A 19,504-nucleotide genomic window follows, 5' to 3' on the forward strand; every position below is an offset into this window, starting at 1 on the left:
ATGAAGAGGCTGGAAAGATATGACAATAAGTGTCAATGCTTTTTCAAAAAGAAAACAACATTTTTAATCTAAAAGATCATTAGTGATACAATGATAAAAGTAAAACTGGAAACTTGAGATAATGTATCATTACTGCTCTGAGAGGTCTAAGATAACAAATTGGAAAATTTGTCTAAAATAATTGCAGGAGAAAGATTGCTATTACCTGCTTTTGTGAGCGAAACAAAGGAAATTACCATTCTTCTTGAGGTAGATATAATTTGTGTGCATCTGGAAATTAATGATATTACAAGATATAATTGCAGAATGTCTTAATTTTACCGCATAATTATCTTCTTTCAGCATTATAGTATATTAGCATGGTAAAAATTTAATCTATAGAATTCAAAACAGACAAAAGATTTATTAAGATTTTTTTTCCCTTATGAGAAGGTGAACAATCAAAGAGAGCAAAATACACTCAAAAGATGCTCTTGCTACAAAGCAAAAAAGCTTAAGAAAACAGAAATCGATCCTAAAATGCCCCCAAACATGACTGTTTTGCTTCAGCATTTATCTCTTATAGGCATTTGCCATTTATATGGTCATTTGAGTTCAGCTGCTAGACTCCCCTAGAGAAATGATGAGAGAGGCAAAACATGGGAAATGGAGACAAAAAGAATTATGCCCAAGTTCACATCTAACCTGCCATGGTCACCACTGACTTACATTTCCACTATTTTGAGGTGAAGTCTAGATAGCCGTTCATAAGACACCCTGTGAGTCATAAGTGTTGGGAAATCTCTTAAGTTTCCAAGACAATATTATTGCAAATGGGCATTTCCAGGTTCAGAGATAGTTACTAGAAAGAGCACTGGGAAAGGAGTAAAAAGTTCTATGTGCTACTTTGAATTCTTTTACTAAATAATCAAGGGGAATGGAGAATTCAGTAAACGTCATTAGCTCAGTTTCCTCCCCTTTGAACGAGAGAGACATGTTACATAAGGGTGGCAGATAAGTTTTATCCCAACTGCCGACCTTTTGATGTTAATGGCTTCCTGAAGTACTGTGTTGAGAAGGATCCTGAGGCGTTTACGGGCTCCGTGACAGAGACTTGTGCACAATTAACGTTTGGGGCAAGCGGTGGGTGGGGAATGGTCACGTGGGAGCCTTGAATTTGTCAGTTCTGAATCGCTAGGATTTGGGGGCGTGTCTGAGAAGGCTTAATTCTGACTCACAAGTCCTCAGTCTATAGGACTTCTATGTATCTCTGTTTTGTGACCTCTGGGTCCCCTCAACATCTTCTTTTCTGATTACCAGGTTGAGATGTTGGCTGCTGCTGTTTCCGTGAAGCCTGCAGTCCCAGCACCTCATGGGAACATATGCTCCAGGGTGTTTTAAATGCAATCCTTCTGCCTGCCTTGTTTCAGTAATTTAGTTCAACAAATTTTCTATGTGCTAGGCAGTCTGCTAAGAGGCTGTAGTTGCCCTGCAGCTGTTTGGGAATCCATTCTCCACAAACCCCACAGCCCCAAAGAGCTGTAATACTGGTTCGAGTGCTGGGAGGTGAAGGGCTCCTTATGTTTGATAGCAAGGAATAGAGAGAGGCTCTCAAAGTCATTCTCGGAAGGGGGCAGGGATTAAAAGACATGCAATAAGCAATCTTGCAGGGCTCAAGGCAGAAACTGAAAGAGAGGAAGGCTTCTCGGATTCTAGATTTGAAGGATAGCAAAGTGCTCACATCCCCCTTTCTGATTGTTCCCAGCCCTTTTTCCTTGCCCCAAATCTATGTTGGATGAGCATGCCCAGAAGGGCCTAGAAGGGCATCTTTCCTGAGATGGGGTTGGCTTGCACCAATGTCAGAGGCAGAGAGCTACTCAAATCCTCCCAACACGTTTCTCCTCTCCAGGATGGTCAGAACATCATTTCCTCTGTTCTGAGGCAGTTCTGGAAAGTTCCCCTTGTCTTTGTTCAAGGTGAGATAGTTGCTTGCATTGCTGACACCCTGGATTTGGCATCACTTTTGCACTGACCTCTCTCTGCACAGTCTTGGAGGTTGCTAGGGCTTCAGGTCTCAGGAAACCTATCCCTTACTCTTGACCTGGTTCTTGCTGTCCATTTGATATGCCCTAATCACACTCCCTGGCCAGCTGGAAGGACAGCACAGGACCTGGAAAGCTGCTGCCATGTGGGAGGTGTGAGGGGCAGCAGTGAAGCCTTGGAAGACAGGACAGGTTTTGGAGGTAATTTTTTTTTTGAGAGAGAGAGAGAAAGTAAGAGTGAGAGCGGGGGAGGGGAGAAGGAGAAAGAGAATCTTAATCAGGCTCCACGCCCAGCACGGAGCCCCACTTGGGACTCGATCTCACCACTGTGAGATCATGACCTGAGCCAAAATCTAGAGCCTGATGCTTCACCAACTGAGCCACCCAGGCACCCCTTGGAGGCAATTTTAAAGAAGAACAGCTCAGTTGTGATGCCTGACAGTGTGTGCAGAGTGGGTGGGGATGCAGGGAGGGTGTTTAGCCATGGCTATAGGAGTCAAGAGTGGCTGAGTGATGGAGATGATATGGTTGAGAGCTGAGAAAGTAAGCAGGCGGGAGAGCAGAAATGGTAGCTGTGAGTGTAGCTAAACATAACAAAGCTTGATTTGTTGGTTTTTTACACCCATACCCACAGGTTATATTTTAGTTGGATTGTATTTTTTTTAAAACCTTTCATGTGAAAGTCAATTGTTAGGCCATCTAAACATGCTCACCCATCAAAACACCACCAGAAAGGGTTCCCAGGCTAGTGCCCAAAAAGTCTGTTTAGGATCATAAAGATGAAAGAGAGCTTGGAAATCACTGAGTAGCACACACCAAGGCAGAAAGCATGGGCTCTGAAGTCAGGCCACATTTACTAAGTAGGTAACCTTATGGGGTATGTAATCCCACTAGGCCTCATTCTCCTTATGTATTACATGGAACAAAACCAGCCTCACAGGCTTGTCATGAGGATGAAATGAGACGATCCTGGGCAGTGTGTGAAAGCTGAGTTGCTTGTTATTCCCATCACCACATCGTGTTATGTGAAAGGAACCTCGGTCTGTCATTGACAAGTAATTGAGGCTTTGCTGGGTCACCCCAAGGGCTAAGGGATTTGATGCACTTGTGTTTCTACAACACTAGAAGCCCAAGAGTTGAGACTGTGATCACAATATGCCACTATTTTCTCCCCATCATATAAAAGAATAGCATAGGGAAATGATGAATGCCCAACTAGAGGAATTATTACTTAATCTGACCTCTTCTTTTTTACATCTACAGAAACTGGGGCACAGGGAGGTGAAATGACTAGGCTCAAGGGCCCCAGCTAGACTGTGGCAGAACAGGAACTAGGAACCAGGTATTTCATGGTTAAAGCGGCTTCTTATTGTGTCAACTTGCGTGTCACAAAATAAGGCAGGGGCCAGTGGGATCAACTTTCCCACTACTTGTAGACACATGATCTCGAGAACACTCTTGGAGCTCAAACTGGGAATACCAGCTGAATGCCCAGCTGATCCAGGGACAAAGGAACAGGGATTTGGGTGCAGTTTTTAGAGGGTGTGGTGCTGGTACTCTCCTGGGCAGAGGGGGTGTGGGAGTCTGGCGATACTGGCAGGTAGGAGGTGCAGAGAGCAGTGATGGCAGCTGATATCCATGAAGGGGCAGCACGTCTTTGGTGCCCCGAATGGGAGAGCTTGGATTAGGCCAGGGAAGAGAGTCCCACAAAAGTAGTATCGAGGGTTTGGTGGCAGAGATGAAAGAGGATGGCTGATACTGTCATTCTGTGGACAGGTTGCTCCTAAGCAGGGTTTTTATATGTAGGGAACTGCAAATGGGGTATACCATGAAAAAGAACATCACACCTCAGCTCGTCCATATCATCGGGCACTCTGGTTACAGAAAGGAGGAGGGATCACATATTTAGTGAAAGTTCACTATGCAACAGATGTGCTAAGCCCTGGACACACATACCTATCTGTGGGGGATATGTTCCTGGACCCCCAGTGGATGCTTGAAACCTCTGATAACACCAAACCCTATACGTAGTATGTTTTTTCCTATACATACATACCTATGATAAAGTTTAATTTATAAACTAGGCATAATAAGAGATCAACAACAATAAAACTAGCACACACAATTCATTCTTACTGTAGATCTTAGCTACCTAAGCATACGATTGCTTTTTCTTCCTAAAGTTGAGAACTGCCATCTTTTCACTCAAAGAAAGCTCTTCATGGCTTCTCCTTGGCCATGAATTGCCAACATTACTACTCTTGTGCTTTGGGGTTATTATTAAGTAAAATAAGGGGTATTTGAACACAAGTACTGCAATACCCAGGTGGGTGGTCTGATAACCAAGATGACCACTAAGCGACTAATGAGCAGGTAGTGTGTATGGTGTGGATACGTGGGACAAAGGTACGACTCACATCCCCGGTGGGATGGTATGAGATTTCATCATGCTACTTAGAATGGCATGAAATTTAAAACATATGAATTGTTTATTTATGGAGTTTTCCATTTAATATTTGCAGACCACAGTTGACTGAAGGTAACTGAAACCGCAGAGAGTGAAACCGTGGGTAAGGGGTACTTCTATACTCTCTCTGTCCTCACAAACTGATTGGAACAGTTGACATCACTGAGACCCAGAAAGAGTCCAGTGGCCACGTCCACAAAGACAGTTAGTAGCAGAACCAAGAAGTGAGCCCAGACATAGCTCTGCCTGAAACCTCAGCTCCTTCTACTGCCCCATGCAGGCTCAGAGATAACCAAGCCCCTTCTAATTTGACCCTCATTTTGAAAATCTGAAATTCTCTAGTTGAATCTCCTGCCTCAGAAAGTCAAATATACTTGCCTTGTTTCTTCATTATATTCTCTGTCACAGAATCACAAGTCCCATAAGGCAGTGAGGCTCAGTGGGGGAGGGGTATAACACAAGCATTTCCACAGCTGCCTAACATTTGAGATTCTCCCCCTTGGAGAAAAGCCAGGTGTCTTTGGGAGATGGGATGGTAGGGTGTGGTTTGAAAAATGTTTGCAATTTCACTCTCCCACTGTCTCTTCAGTACCAGGTGCCCTCATAAGTGAAAGCCAGCTGTCCCGACTCTTCACTTCCTCCCTCCTCACAAAAAGCTACCAGTTTTCATTCATTCAGTTAACAAATATCTATTATGCCCTTATGAGAGATGATGATAAATATCACAAGCATTTAAAATGTGCATTTCTTTTGAGCAATTATTTCATTTCTATGAACTTTTACTAGGAAATATCATGGACTTGGTTATAAGGACATTCAATTGCAATGTAAAAGATAAAAACTAAGTGGAAAAAAACAATAAAATAGAATCCTATACAACATAAAGCATTATTAAATGAAAATGGCAGATTGCCCATAACAGTATATGAATATTACATAAAACAACATACGTATATTTTTGAAATTTAATATGCTATTTTTTAGAGCAATTTTCACAGCAAAACTGAGCTGACAGTACAGTGTTCACATATACCCCCTGCCCTCACATACACAAAGCCTCCTCCACTCAACATCTTGAACCACAGTGGTATATTTGTTATAATCTATGAGCCTACACTGATACATCATTATCAGCCAAAGTCCATAATGTACATTATGGTTTACTCTTGGTACATTCTACGGTACATTATGGTACATTCTATGGGTCTTGACAAATATATAATGACATGTATCTACCATTGTAAAACTATATTTTGAAAATAGGAACACATACTTTAAAGTATTAATATTTATGTTTGGATAACAGAATTGCAGAAGAATGTCTCTGTATTTTTTTACTCTAGGTATACATTATTTTATAATAAAACAGTAATTTTCAAGAGCCTCTGTTTAAGTAGGGGAACTAAAAGTTAATGGAAGTGTTGCCTTGATGATTACTGGTAGGTGGCAAAAGAAAGTAAGTCCAACTAAAAAATTAAAAGAAGTTAGGTAGAAGAATGAAACTTGATATTTTGAGGGGAAAAGACAAATTAAAAAATATTAGCAATCTATATCACAAAAAGTTGTTGATATCTAATATCTAAAAACTAAAGGAAAATGCCATTAGCCCTATAGAAAAGTATAGATAATACTTCTATCCATCTTTTTTTTTTTTTTTGAGAGAGAGAGAGCATGAACAGGGGAGGAGCAGAGAGACAGGGAGACACAGAATCCAAAGCAGGCTTCAGGCTGTCAGCACAGAGCCTGATGTGGGGCTCAAACTCACAAAACGTGAGATCATGACCTGAGCCGAAGTCAGACACCCAACCAACTGAGCCACCCAGGCACCCCTATACTTTTATCCATCTTAAATAAAACACAAAAAGGAACTGTAAAAAACCTAGGGAAAGATGCTCAACAAGTATACTGCAAAGCCATTTCTTACCTATCATACTGGCAATGATCCAAAAAACTTGACAAGATATTCTGTGATGATTCTGTGGATGTACAGGAAAGTACTAACTCTTTGAACCAGTGGTCCCACTTCTAGGAAGCTATAGTAAAAATTCACTAGCAGGGGGCCTGTGTAGCTCAGTCAGTCAAGCATCCAACTCTTGATTTTGGCTCAGGTCATAATCTTGCAGTTGGCAAGATCTGACAGCATGGGGCCTACTTCGGATTCTCTCTCTCTCTCTCTCTCTCTCAAAATAAATAAACTTCAAAAAAAATTAAGAAATAAAAATACACTAGAAAAATATAAAATAACATATGCCTAAAGTTTTTTGTTGAGTAACTATTAGACAAAAACTAAAGTAACTCACCACTTTGAGGACGGACGGGGGCCACAGCTACAACAGAGCTTTGAAGACCTGCTCCTGCTCCTGACTCCCCGCTGTTCACTCTCCCCTAGGAACAAGTCAGCCAGGAACTTGCACTGCAGCCATGACTTTTAAAGACCCCGGAAAGACACCCATGGCACCAGAGGTGGCGATTCATCGAATTAGAATTACTCTAACAAGACACAATGTAAAATCTTTGGAGAAGGTATGTGCTGACTTGATCAGAGGTGCAAAGGAAAAGAATCTCAAAGTGAAAGGACCAGTTTGGATGCCTAAAGACTCCAAGAATCAGTACAAGAAAAACTCCTTGTGGTAAAGGTTTTAAGACCTGGAATCATTTTTAGACAAGGATTCACAAGTGACTCATTGATCTGCACGGTCTTTCTGATATTGTTAAACAGATTACTTCCATCAGTATTGAGCCAGGAGTTGAGGCTGAAGTCACCATCAAAGCAAAGATGCTTAAATCAACTTTTTTAATAAACTGATTGTCAGTTGTTAAAAAACAAAACAAAACAAAACTATGATAACTCAAATGTCCAAAGATATGGAATTATTTGAAAAGGAAAAAACATGGTACATGCACACAATGAGTCCGATGAGGTTATAAAAAAATCTTAAGGGAGTTCTCTGCCTATAGTCATGAAGTGGTCTCCAAAATATAGTGTTAGTAAGAAAAAAGTAAGAAAAGTAAAATTTAGAGCACTGTGTTTACCATGCAATCTTTTATGTAAAAAAAAATACATATAATCACATATACTTCTATAATTACGAACTAATATACATACATGCATACAAATACATAATTGCTAACATTAAAAATAGAACCCTGGAATAATAAACCAAAAAAACTGGTGAAAATGATTACTTACATGGTGAAGAAAGAAATAAGGTTAGGGGACTGGTCAGGAAGCTAGACTTATCTGAATAAATCCTGTTTTATAGTGTTGATATTGGAACAATACAAATGTTTACATAATTATAAGACAAAATTATTTTTTTAACTTTTTAAATGTTTTTATTTTTTATATTTGAAAGAGAGAGAGACAGAGTGCGAATGGGGGAGGGGCAGAGAGAGAGTGAAGGAGACACAGAATCCAAAGCAGGCTCCAGGCTCTGAGCTGTCAGCACAGAGCCCAATGCAGGGCTTGAACTCAGGAGCCTCGAGGTCATGACCTGAACTGAAGTCAGATGCTTAACCAACTGAGCCACCCAGGTGCCCCTACAAGGCAAAATTAAATCAAAATTATAAGAATTCTGAAACATAAAAAGACAAAAGAACCCAACTATATCTTTAGTTGGTGGTTTAATTACATAGAAAAAAATTATTTAAAGAGATTTTAAAACATTGTATTTTGGTGGAAGATGGTATATATGTATACCATGGAAAGATATGTCCTATGGTTAGAAATACTTAAAAGTAATAATCATATTCTTAGTAATAATTTTCTTATGGTTATTTTGAAACATACACAGAAACACAAACATACATACACACGCACACATACATTTTGGCTATGTTTCTTTTAAAAAGTTATCCATAAACATGTCCCATATAATTTGACAGATAAATTTTATCAAATATTCAAGGAATAGATCATCCAAATTTTCCATAAGATTTTTCAAAGAAAAGAAAACTGGGGAATGTTCTCTTTTTTGTGGTAGACAGAATAATGCCCGCCACCAAAGATATCCATGTCCTAACTACTGGAACCTATGAATATTTGTCTCACTTGGCAAAGGAACTTTGCAGGTGTGATTAAATTGAGGATTACGAGAGATTATCCTGGATTATGTAGTTCCAATGTAAATCCAATATAAAGTGTACTTATAAGTGAATAAAAGTAGAAAAACCAGAGTGAAAGAAAAAGTGACTGACAACAGAGGTCAGAGTGATGTGATTGCCAGCTGGAAGGAGACCATGAGTCAAGGAATGCAGGTAGCCTCTAGAAGATAGAAAAGGTAATAAAACGGATTCTTTCCTGGAGCCTGTGGAGTGAGCATGGACATACTGACAGCTTACTGTTGGCCCAGTGAAACTCATTTTAGACTTGTGATCTCCAGAACTGTAGGATAAAAAATTTGTGTTGTGTTAAGTCACTGAGTTTATAATAAATTATTACAACACTAAAAGGAAATGAACACCCCCCCGGGAGTCTTTTAAAGAATAGCATAATCTTGATTACCAAAATCCAAGACAGTATGAGGATGAAAGTATAGAGGCTGATCTCACTCTTGAATAAACATCCTAAACAAAACATTGGCAAAACAAATCAAGCAAGTATTAAAAAAATAAAACATCATTATCAAGTTGAGTTTATCCTAGGCATATGAGGACATTTTATCATTAGAAAAGTTATTAAAGTAATTCACCACCATAACAAATTGAAGAAAAGTCACAAGATAACCTTGATAGGTGAAAAAACTGCATTCAATAACGTTTAAAACATATTTATGATTAAAAAGTAAAAACTCTTGGGCCATGATGAAGTAATTAGCTCTTTTTATTGCAAACAACTATAAAACTAGGTTAAATATATTAATAACTGTTTTCAGATGTTGAATAAAAATAACATATGACCACAGTCCCTGAGAGAAGAGAACGAAATGAGATGATCACCCCATGATCAACTTGGCTATTTACCTGGAGGCACTTTGCAGACTGTGGTATAGAGAGCAAGGTCAAACAGCACAGTAGTCTTGCTGAATACAGGAGATAGACATTGGAACTCAGGGCTTTTGAGGTGAGCTAGAATTTACAGAGCAGTATACAAAGAAGAGGGAGCTAAACAGAAAAAGAAGTCTAAACAGGAGATTCTCTGGGTCTTTGACCAAATACTGAGCTGTTCATAGAGCAAGACTCCACAAGCCAGGCAAAAAAAGATGACCCAGGAAGAAAGTAATACGAGTGGACCAACTAATGAGCTGAACAACTAGTGGCACTCACAAAGATTGGGAGGCATTTGATATCCAAACCAGCCAGAACAGAGAGACCTCACTGAACCCACAGGGCATTTGGTAGAGATCCTGCAAAGGAGCTCAAGTGGCCCTAGCTACACCAGACCCATTCTAACACAGTTTAAAGATAAGCTTCAAAAATATGAAGCAGATTCATAAGTAACTAAATACCTGCCCTCCCCAGTCGAGCACCCTTAAAAACAAGGCAAATTCTTGCATTCAACAGTGTAACATTCACAATGTCTAATATCTAATGTACTGAAGATATGCAAAAGAAAATGGCATCCTTAACCAGAAAGAAAATCAAGCAATAGAAACAGACCCAGAAATTATTGGGATGATGGAAGCCATGGAAAAATACTTTATAAATATGCCCAAGGATTTAAAAGACAACATGCACACATTAAAGGAATAAATAGGGAATTTCAATAGAGAAAGAAAATTTATAAAAAAAAGGAGTTGATAGGAATTATAGAACTGAAAAATATAATATCCAAAATCATTTATTGATTTAATATTATTATTAATAGATTAGACACTGCTGAAATAGTGAATTTGAAGACAGGCAGTAGAATCTATACAAACTAAAGCCCAGAAAGGAAAAAAAAAAAAGGCTTATAATATCGGACAACATTAGGAGGAGAAAAGAGATAAATTGGGGTAGAAAAAAATGTGAAGAAGAATCAGAAAAATATTTTTAACTGAATGATAAAAATTCAGCATACAAAAGTCTGCATTGTAGCAATGCTTAAAGGAAATTTGTAGTTCATACTTTTATTTGAAAAGGGTAAACTATTAAAAATAATGATCAAAGTACCAACTTAGGAAGCTAAGCTAAAAAACAAAAGCAAATTAAACTCGAAATAATCAGGAGGAATGAATTACTAAAGATAAAGGCAGAAACAAAATAAAAAGCTGATAATTGAGAAAAATCAATTAAATAGAAAGTTAGTTCCTTGAAAGATTAATAAAATTGATAAGCCCATAACTCGACTGAGGAAAAAAAAACAACCAAACAACAAATTACCAATATTGAGAATAAAAGAACAACATTATAGATCATATAACATTAAAATGACATCAAGAGGATATTATGAAAAAATTTGTCCAAAACATTTGACAACTTATACAAAATGTAAAAATTCCTTGAAAGAAAAAAAGTCACCAAAATGCATACAAGAAGAAATAGAAAATTTGAGCAGCCCTATACATACTCATTAGACTTAATTTGTAATGAAAAGCATATTAACAACTTCAACTTAAATTAATAAATTGAAAACAAATGAACACTAGATCCAGATTGCTTTACTCTTTGGTTTTTTTAATTTATGTTTTTATGATATAGAGAGGAGAAAACACTTCCCAAAACACTTTATGAGGTCAGCATAACCCTGATAACAAAACCAGTAAAAGACATTAAAAGAAGAAACAATATCTTTCATGAATATTAATGCAAATATCCCTAGCTAAATATTAGCAAATTTAATCCTGCAATGTGTAAAGAGGATGATACTTTATGATGAAATTGGGTTTCTGCCAGGAATGCATGGTTGGTTTAATATTCTAAAATCAATTAATGTAAATCATCAAATTAATATAATATGATCATATTAATAAATGCAGAGAAAACACTGGAAACAATTCATTATCTGCTCTTGATGAAAACCCTTAGAAAACTAGGATCAGAGAGAACTTCCTCAATTGATGGAAGACATCTACAAAGAACCTACAGCCAACATCACACTTAGTTGAATACATTTCTCCTAAAATGGGGAACAAGGCAAGGATAGTCAATATCATCACTTCTATTCAACATTGTACTTCAGTTCCTAGTCAATGCAATAAAACAAAACAGACCAAAAAAAAAAAAAAAAGAATATGGATTGGAAAGTACATAATGAAACTTTTAATTAAACTTAATTTTGTATGTAGAAAATCTTAGAGTCTGCAAAAAATATTATTAGAGCTAATAAGTGAGTTTGCAAGTTTGTGGCATATTCATTATCTATTGTTGCATAACATTACCTCAAAATTAGCAACATAAAACAAAAAACATCTAGTATTTCGTGATTTCTTGGGGTCAAAAGTTGAGGCACAAGTTACGTGAAAGAGTCACACTTGCAATCTCACTTGTATGGTTGCTGGCAGGATTTAGTTCCTCATGCACTGTGAAGGCTGCCATTTTTCTGCTGGTAATGTTTAGAGACCTCCCTCAGTTCCTTACCATACAATCGTCTCCATTGAACATATCCCAGCAGAGCAGCTGACTCCCATGAGAGCAAGAAAGCAAATTAAAGCAAGCTAGAATTAGCAACACAAAAGTCAGTCTTTTTGTAACCTAAATCCCATCTCTTTTGCTGTGTTCTATGTGTTAGAAATAGATACTAGGTCCAGCCCACACATAGAATGAGGGGATGATACAACCATATGAATACCGGAAGAGGGGATCATCACTGGGGGTTATAAGAAGCTGTCTACTATATGCAAGTCACTATATAAAATTCAATTGTATTTCTATATACTAGCAACAAACAACTCGAAAATGACATTTAAAAAACACCATTTACTATATCATTAAAAATACAAAATACCTAGGGACAAATTTTATGAAATATATTTAAGACTTCTGCAATGAAAACTACAAACCATTACTGAGATAAATGAAAGCAGACCTAACTAGATGGAGAAGTATACCATGTTCATGCATCAAAATCTCAATATTGTTAAATGTTACTTTTTACCAAATTGATCTGTAGATTCAATTCGATACTAGTCAACATTTCAGCAAGATTTTTGTAGAAATTAAAAAAACTCTAAAATTTATGTGGAAATGCAAAAGACCTAGAATAGCCCAAACAATCTTAACAAAGAAGAACAAAAGTGGAAGACTTAAGCTATCTGATTACAAGACTTAATATAAGTTGAAGAAATTAAGACAGTGTGGTATTCCTGCAAAGGTAGACAAATAGATTAATGGAGCCAAATAGAGAGACCAGAAATAGACTTATGTTTATATGACTTGTTGACTTTTGACCAAGATGCTAAAGCACCATAACACCTTTAACATAAAAGCTAAAACTTCAAAGTTTCTAGGAGAATATATACACACTTAGAAATAAGGAAAGATTTAGAACTTCTGGAAATACCTGACAATAAAAAAAAAAAAAAAAGACTGATAAAATGGAGTAATGGAAACTTTCAAAAGACGTTGTTAAAAAATAAGTAGGTAAGCTACACATTGGGATAAAATCTTTGCAATACATATATCTTACAAAGAACTTGTATCTAGAATATATAAAGACAACTACAATTCCCACGAGTGAATAATAAAAACACACATAACCTAATATCTGAACAGGCATTTCACCAGGTAGATGCACAGTGGCCAGGAAACAAATGAAAAGTGCTCAACACCATAAATGACCAGGACAATTCAAATGAAACTACAATGAGATATCACTGCACACCCACTAGAATGGCTGACGTAAAAAAGACTGACCATGATAAGGGGCGCTGGGTGGCTCAGTCGGTAAGTGTCTGACTTTGGCTCAGGTCATGATCTTGTGGTTCATGGGTTTGGACCCCATGTTGGGCTCTGTGCTGACAGCTCAGAGCCTGAAGCCTGCTTTGGATTCTGTGTCCCTCTCTCTCTCTCTTCCTCTCTCTCTCTCTCTTTTTTTAAATATTAAAAAAATATATATTAAAAAAGACTGACCATGCTAAATGTTGACAAGAATGTGGAACATCTAGAATGCTTCTACCTTTCTGGCAGGAGTTTAAAATATTACAACCAATTTGGAAACCTGTCTGGAAGTTTCTGATAAAGTTAAACATAAACCTACCATATGACCTAGAAATTCTTTTTCTAGGTATTTTAGTCTCTTTGGCACCCATATCCATTATGTCCATTAAAAAACACTTGAGAAAAAATTTTCTTTTTTATTTATTTATTTTTTAAATTTATTTCTGAGACAGAGACAGAGCATGAGTAGGGGAGGGACAGAGAGAGAGGGAGACACAGAATCCGAAGCAGGCTTCAGGCTCTGAGCTGTCAGCACAGAGCCCGACGCGGGGCTCGAACTCACAAGTTGTGAGATCATGACCTGAGCCAAAGTCGGTCGCTCAACTGACTGAGCCACCCAGGCACCCCGAGAAAAAATTTTCTAATGAATATTATAGACATTGGTTATTAGGCAGAATACACAAAGAACTCCTATGAATTAATAAGAATAAAACAGCTGAAGAAGAAAGTGATTAAAAAAAAAAAACCCAAAAAACAAAAACCATGAACAGGCAGGAGGGCCTGGTTGGCTCAGTCAGTGAGCATGTGACTCTTGATCTCAGGGTCGTGAGTTTGGGCATAGAGATTACTGGAAAAAATAAATAAATAAATAAGTAAAAGAACAGGCAATGCTCAGAAGAGCCTGCTTACAAGGCCCTACTACCTAAGCGGTAATCAAGGAAATGCAAATTAAAACAAGATGGCAAGAATGTAAGAAGTCTAAAATACCTAATCCCCAAATAGATAGTTTTCAGAAAATACCTGGTTTTGGCAATAATGTGGAAAATGGAAACTCATCTAGTGAAAGGGTGTGAATTAGTGCAACCCCTTTGGAAAATAATCTGGCAGTACATGGTATACCTGAAGTTTAATGTACCCTTTGACCCAGTAGTTTTCCTCTTAGGCACATACCCTGTAGACGGGGAAAACAAAAAAGCATGTGTGCACAGAAACCATGCCCAGAAATGTTCATAACAGCAGTGTTTGTAATGGAAAAACATTCTGGAAAACTTAAATGTTCATTGATATTAAAATGCATAATTCCCTGTGTTCACACCATAATGCGATAATCAGCAATGAAAATGGGTGAGCTAGAATTACCTGCAGCCAAGTGGATGAATCTTCTAGCAAGAGGAAAAACCTCAAAAGCATACATACTGTATAATAATGGCATCACGATGCTGCTGACATAGTAGTATGTTTTGTTTGGGGATAGTAGTAGTATGTTTTGTTTGTTAATAACAGCATAGACTCTAGATCCATCTCCCAGATTTGTATCCTGGCTCCATAATTTGGTAGCTGTGTGACTTTAGACAAGTTACTTAGCTCCTCTGTATCACAGTTTTGTCATTTGTTAAGAAAGGATGATTGTGGTATCCAATTCATTGGGTTGTTATAAGGATTAACAATGAGTTAATATTTGTAAAGTGCTTAGAACAGTGCCTGTCAGAGTATCTGTGTCTGTTAAATAAATGCAAATGATAAATATCAAATTCCAGAGAATTGTCACTGGTGTGAGTCTCGATATCAAAGGGAGTTGCAACTATATTTTGAAAATCTTATTTCTTAAGCTGGATGGTAGATACACAGATGTTTTTATATTATTTCTTGATGGGTCAAAAATATTTCAAAATTTACAAGGGAGGCACCCAAACTATTTAAAATATATTGTTAAACTCGTCAGGAGAAAGACAAGTTATAATTAGAGACTTGATATTGTGGTATATTTCAGATGTCTGAGAGGAGAATCTTCCTTAAAATGTGTAAGTCTAACTATTGAACCTTCCAGTTTGATGACATTTTCTAGAAGCACCCCTAAACCTTAGGGGACAAAGTATGGCCTTGGAATCCGAAAACCTAAATTCTCTCCACATTTCTGCCGTTGATTCGAGTCTCTGGGCTAGTCTGTCTCCAGTGACATCCTCAGGCTTCATTTGATTTATCTTTAGAATGGATGTGTTGTCTTCCACCTCTTGGAAACGGCAAGAATGGAACCATGTTTCATTATCTTCAGCACAGGAGGGAGAATCAGAATTTCTGTCCCCACCCTCCCCCATTGCCTTTCACTAACGAGCAAAGAAGTTTATTTTATTTTAATGAAGTCTGTGAAAAATGATTCATGCTTGAAAGCAGCCTTTTCCCTTTCCTTATGACAGCTTCAGCTTCTGAGTGTAAGCTAAAATGTAGAAAAACCCTATGTGGTTTTCCAAATGTACATATGAGCATATGTGCTGTGCTTTCAAAAATTTCTTTGTTAGTGAATCTATTGTGCACACAGGCAAGAGCAGTCTAGACCCTCAGAAGGGGAGATTCTCAAGAAAAGTTGTCCTCTGATTTCCCGATTGTTTGCTTTCAATTGTGCACTTTAAGGGAAACAGTGACAACAACATAATGGTGACAACTCATGCCCTTCGTGTGTATGCACTGTTGCATTTCTGAGAAAGCAGGTGTAGCTGTTTCTTCCCTGCTGTGCCCCATTTTAGACTCCCAGACTACGGTGTATTTAAAAATAAAACAACAACACACAAAATAACTGCTCACCCTTTCCCATGTCAATGGGAATCATATACGGATAACCAGGAGGTCTGGCCTTTTAGGTCTAGTTGTTTGAAAAAGAAAAATGAGTCCTCTGCCCAGCTGGTATGCTAATGGCATCTACTCGAGCTTTTTTCCTTATTATAAAGGAGAAGAAAATATTTGGCTTGCAAGGTCCTGGCGCATCCCTTTCTCTGGTTCCTTGCAGTCAGCATGGCGGGCCCCAGATGTGTCTCTGGTTGACTGACAGTCTTGAGCTTCCATCGAAAAAGAGGTTCAATAAAGCTCAGAGCTCATTTGGTCAAGCATGGTTGCTCTTTCTTTTTAAGCCCTCATACACTTGAAGGGGAATTTAATCCTTGCATTTCTGATTGTTTACACTAAAGAGTTGCGTTGTGAGAGCGATTTGATGTCTGGGAGACTATTTGAACATTTTAATAAAGCTTTGTGAGAAACATTTTCTCTCAAAACAGAAAGCTAGATTTTGCCATGTACAAATAAACATGAAATATCAATGGGCTCGGAGCTTGTAACCTAGAGATTCTGAATGAAGCCTACACTTAACCAATCAATATATTTTTCATCTTTATTTGTTTCCCAGTGAGTATAATGTCCCTCTACACCAATGCTATTTCTCCTTGTGCAGATGATTAACACATCTCTGCAGCAGGGAAAACCTGGGACCGTGCAGACACAGCATCACATGGGACAGTTTTCAGGGTTCATTCATTCTTCAAACATTTCTTGAGCGCTCACAAGTGACTACTGGACACAGGGATACCAATGTGAAGAAGACTCAGTTTTATATTCAAGGAGTCCGTGGTCTGGTTCAGAAAGCAGACTTGTAAACCAACTATAGTTGACCCTGGAACAGCACGGGAGTTAGGGGCGCCGACTGCCCCATAGCCTGTCCTGAGCCTTCCTGCTCTTGCACCTTTAACATACAGATCCAAGTGCAAAAGAATCCCTTTTTCTTTCTTATTTCCTTCCAGTGTAGCTGAAACAGGCGGTATTATCAGTAGGAACTTCATTTGAGAAAGCACCACCACAGAAAACACAAAAGGAGAATGAACAGGAAAACAACAAAGAAAATATAGAAATCTGTAAAACAATTATGCTTACAAAATATAGATTTTGTGTCCTATGACAGCCAACATTTCTGCCAGCCCCACTAACCATTTCTTAAGCTCTTTGCTCTCCCATTCTCTTCCCTACCTTGAGCTTCCAGGCTCACAGATGCGGGAAAAACAGTGTATAGTGAATACAGCAGATGGGCCACCCTGTGGTATTGTGCAGGCTTCAGGCGCTCCAGGGAGTCAATGTCTTTGAAGAAACAATCTCCCCCAGAGACACTTTCTGGCTCTCCATGGGGATCCTGGCACAATTAAAGACTCGTGGCAGAGTGAATAGGGTTCTGGTGTGAGTCTTTTCCCCATAGGTAAGAATGCAAGATCCAATGTTTCAGACATGCCTTTTGCATGACCCTCCCTTACCTCCTCCCTATTCCCACCCAAGTTCAAGTTCAGACCTTTGCTACGCTTGTTCAAACTACCGCACTGGTCCGGTCTACAAATGCTGTGGCAACTTCTTTTTTTAAAGTTTAGCTCCAACCTGATCATCTTTCTCCCTCTGTCTGCCAGATTGAGGATTTTCAACCTGGTGGTCATTACCAACCCACCTCCCCAGCCAAGTATCCTTTACACATAACCTATGCTTCAGTCAAACCATAGTCCCTACACATTCCGTCTCCTAAATATGCCCCTGCCTTTGTTCATTATGGATGCTTCCATGAGGAATCCCCTGTTTCTTCAACTTAATGGGTTGAAAATGCAAACTATCCTTATAAATACAATCCAGAACCATGGACTTGGTTAAACTCTTCATCTTTCTTTTGCACTTATTATTTTACTGATTTGTATTAGAGTTTTAAAAATACATATCTCTTTCCCACTTACCTCACTCCTGTCTCTAGACTAAATTATAAGTAATTGAAGACAGGAATAAAATACCCTACAGATCAGTGTGTAACGGGGCACCTGGGTGCCTCAGTCTGATGAGCATCTGACTTTGGCTCAAGTCATGATCTCACGGTTCGTAGGTTCGAACCCCAAATCAGGCTCTGTGCTGACAGCTCAGAGCCTGGAGCCTGCTTCGGATTCTGTGTCTCCATGTCTCTCTGCCCCTCCCCTGATCACACACACACACTCTCTCTCTCAAAAGTAAATAAACATTAAAAAGAGAGAGAGAGAGAGAGAGAGACAGACTGTAAATTGCAAACGCGGGGATTGGTACATGGTTAGCCCTCCACAAATGCCACCAAGGTCTGGAGCACTATTCTAGAGTCAAATAGAACTAGATATGAACTCTGTACCACTGACTAGCTTGGTGACCTCAGTTTTCTTATCTGTAAAAAGGGGTTACTTACCACTGCTCCTTCTTCATGGTGTTGTGGGAATAAATTAGATGGTAATTAAATTTAATCATGGATATAAAAATATCTAGTTTAGTACCCGGCACTTGGCAATTTCAAAATAAACTTGTGCTATCTTATGGGTCCAAGAACGGCACTTTGTATACAAAAGCCCTTGAGAAAGATTTGGATTGGAGGTTTGTGCCTCAGATGCAAATACTTCCCACAATATGTAAATCCAGATTCAGGTCAGAGGTCCCAACTCTCTCTCACACCCAGGCTCCCTCGTTGGGGGAGGGCATCTCCTCTTCCCATCCTATTCTCTGTGACTTTGTCCTGGATGGCTCCCTGCCCTGCCTCTCACCACCCATGCTCTCTCTTGGGTGGCAGCTGGTCTTCTGGAAGACATGCTGCTAAATTACCCTCCTCCGATGTGCTCACTATGGTTTTCTGGGGAGGATGAGGTGGGAGAGCATTCAGCTCTTCTGACCTGAGTTTCTGCCATTTTGAAGACAGTACCAAGGAAGCTACACCTCACACCTGCAAGTGAGGATATTTGTGCATGTACCTATTTTAAGTTGATTGGATTTAAATGGAAGATTAGACAATACTGCTAATACTAATAAAAGAAAGAAAAGGAAGGCTGGTTCCATTGTCAATCTGAGAGGATTCCTGTAACTCATTGCAAACAGGAGGCGTCCAGAAACTGCTCTATCCAGTTGCTTTGCAGGTGGGCCCTGATTTCCAGTCCCAGAACACCAGACACACATTTCCTGTGGATATTAACTAGCCATCCAATTGACAGTCTCAGTTTCCGTGTCTGTTCTGTGGCGAGAGCACGCAATGCATTGCAGGAAGCCGATCGATTATTTGCAAGTGGGATACACGATACCATCTCAGTCCTCCAACCACAGCTGAAATCCAATTCCATCAGCTGGCTTGGATTTAGAGGGGAAATGAAAGTCACATTTTGGAAAAGTGAGATTGATTCAACATGTTACAACTGATGCTCAT

General features: G+C 38.7%; 1 long non-coding RNA gene across 1 annotated transcript in view; it reads left to right on the top strand.

The window, feature by feature from the left end:
* LOC124515671 (uncharacterized) overlaps positions 1–19,504 on the top strand; it is a 178,688-nt gene that overhangs the window by 153,234 nt on the left and 5,950 nt on the right. The window contains exon 2 of the long non-coding RNA XR_006962859.1: positions 6,878–7,011. This is a non-coding gene — a long non-coding RNA (uncharacterized LOC124515671). The remainder of the gene's footprint in view (positions 1–6,877; positions 7,012–19,504) is intronic.

The sequence above is a fragment of the Lynx rufus genome, unplaced genomic scaffold (genome assembly GCF_022079265.1).
Source record: "Lynx rufus isolate CCGP_SWC_20201006 ecotype Redwood Valley unplaced genomic scaffold, mLynRuf1.p SCAF_2, whole genome shotgun sequence".
Taxonomy (NCBI): Eukaryota; Metazoa; Chordata; class Mammalia; order Carnivora; family Felidae; genus Lynx; species Lynx rufus.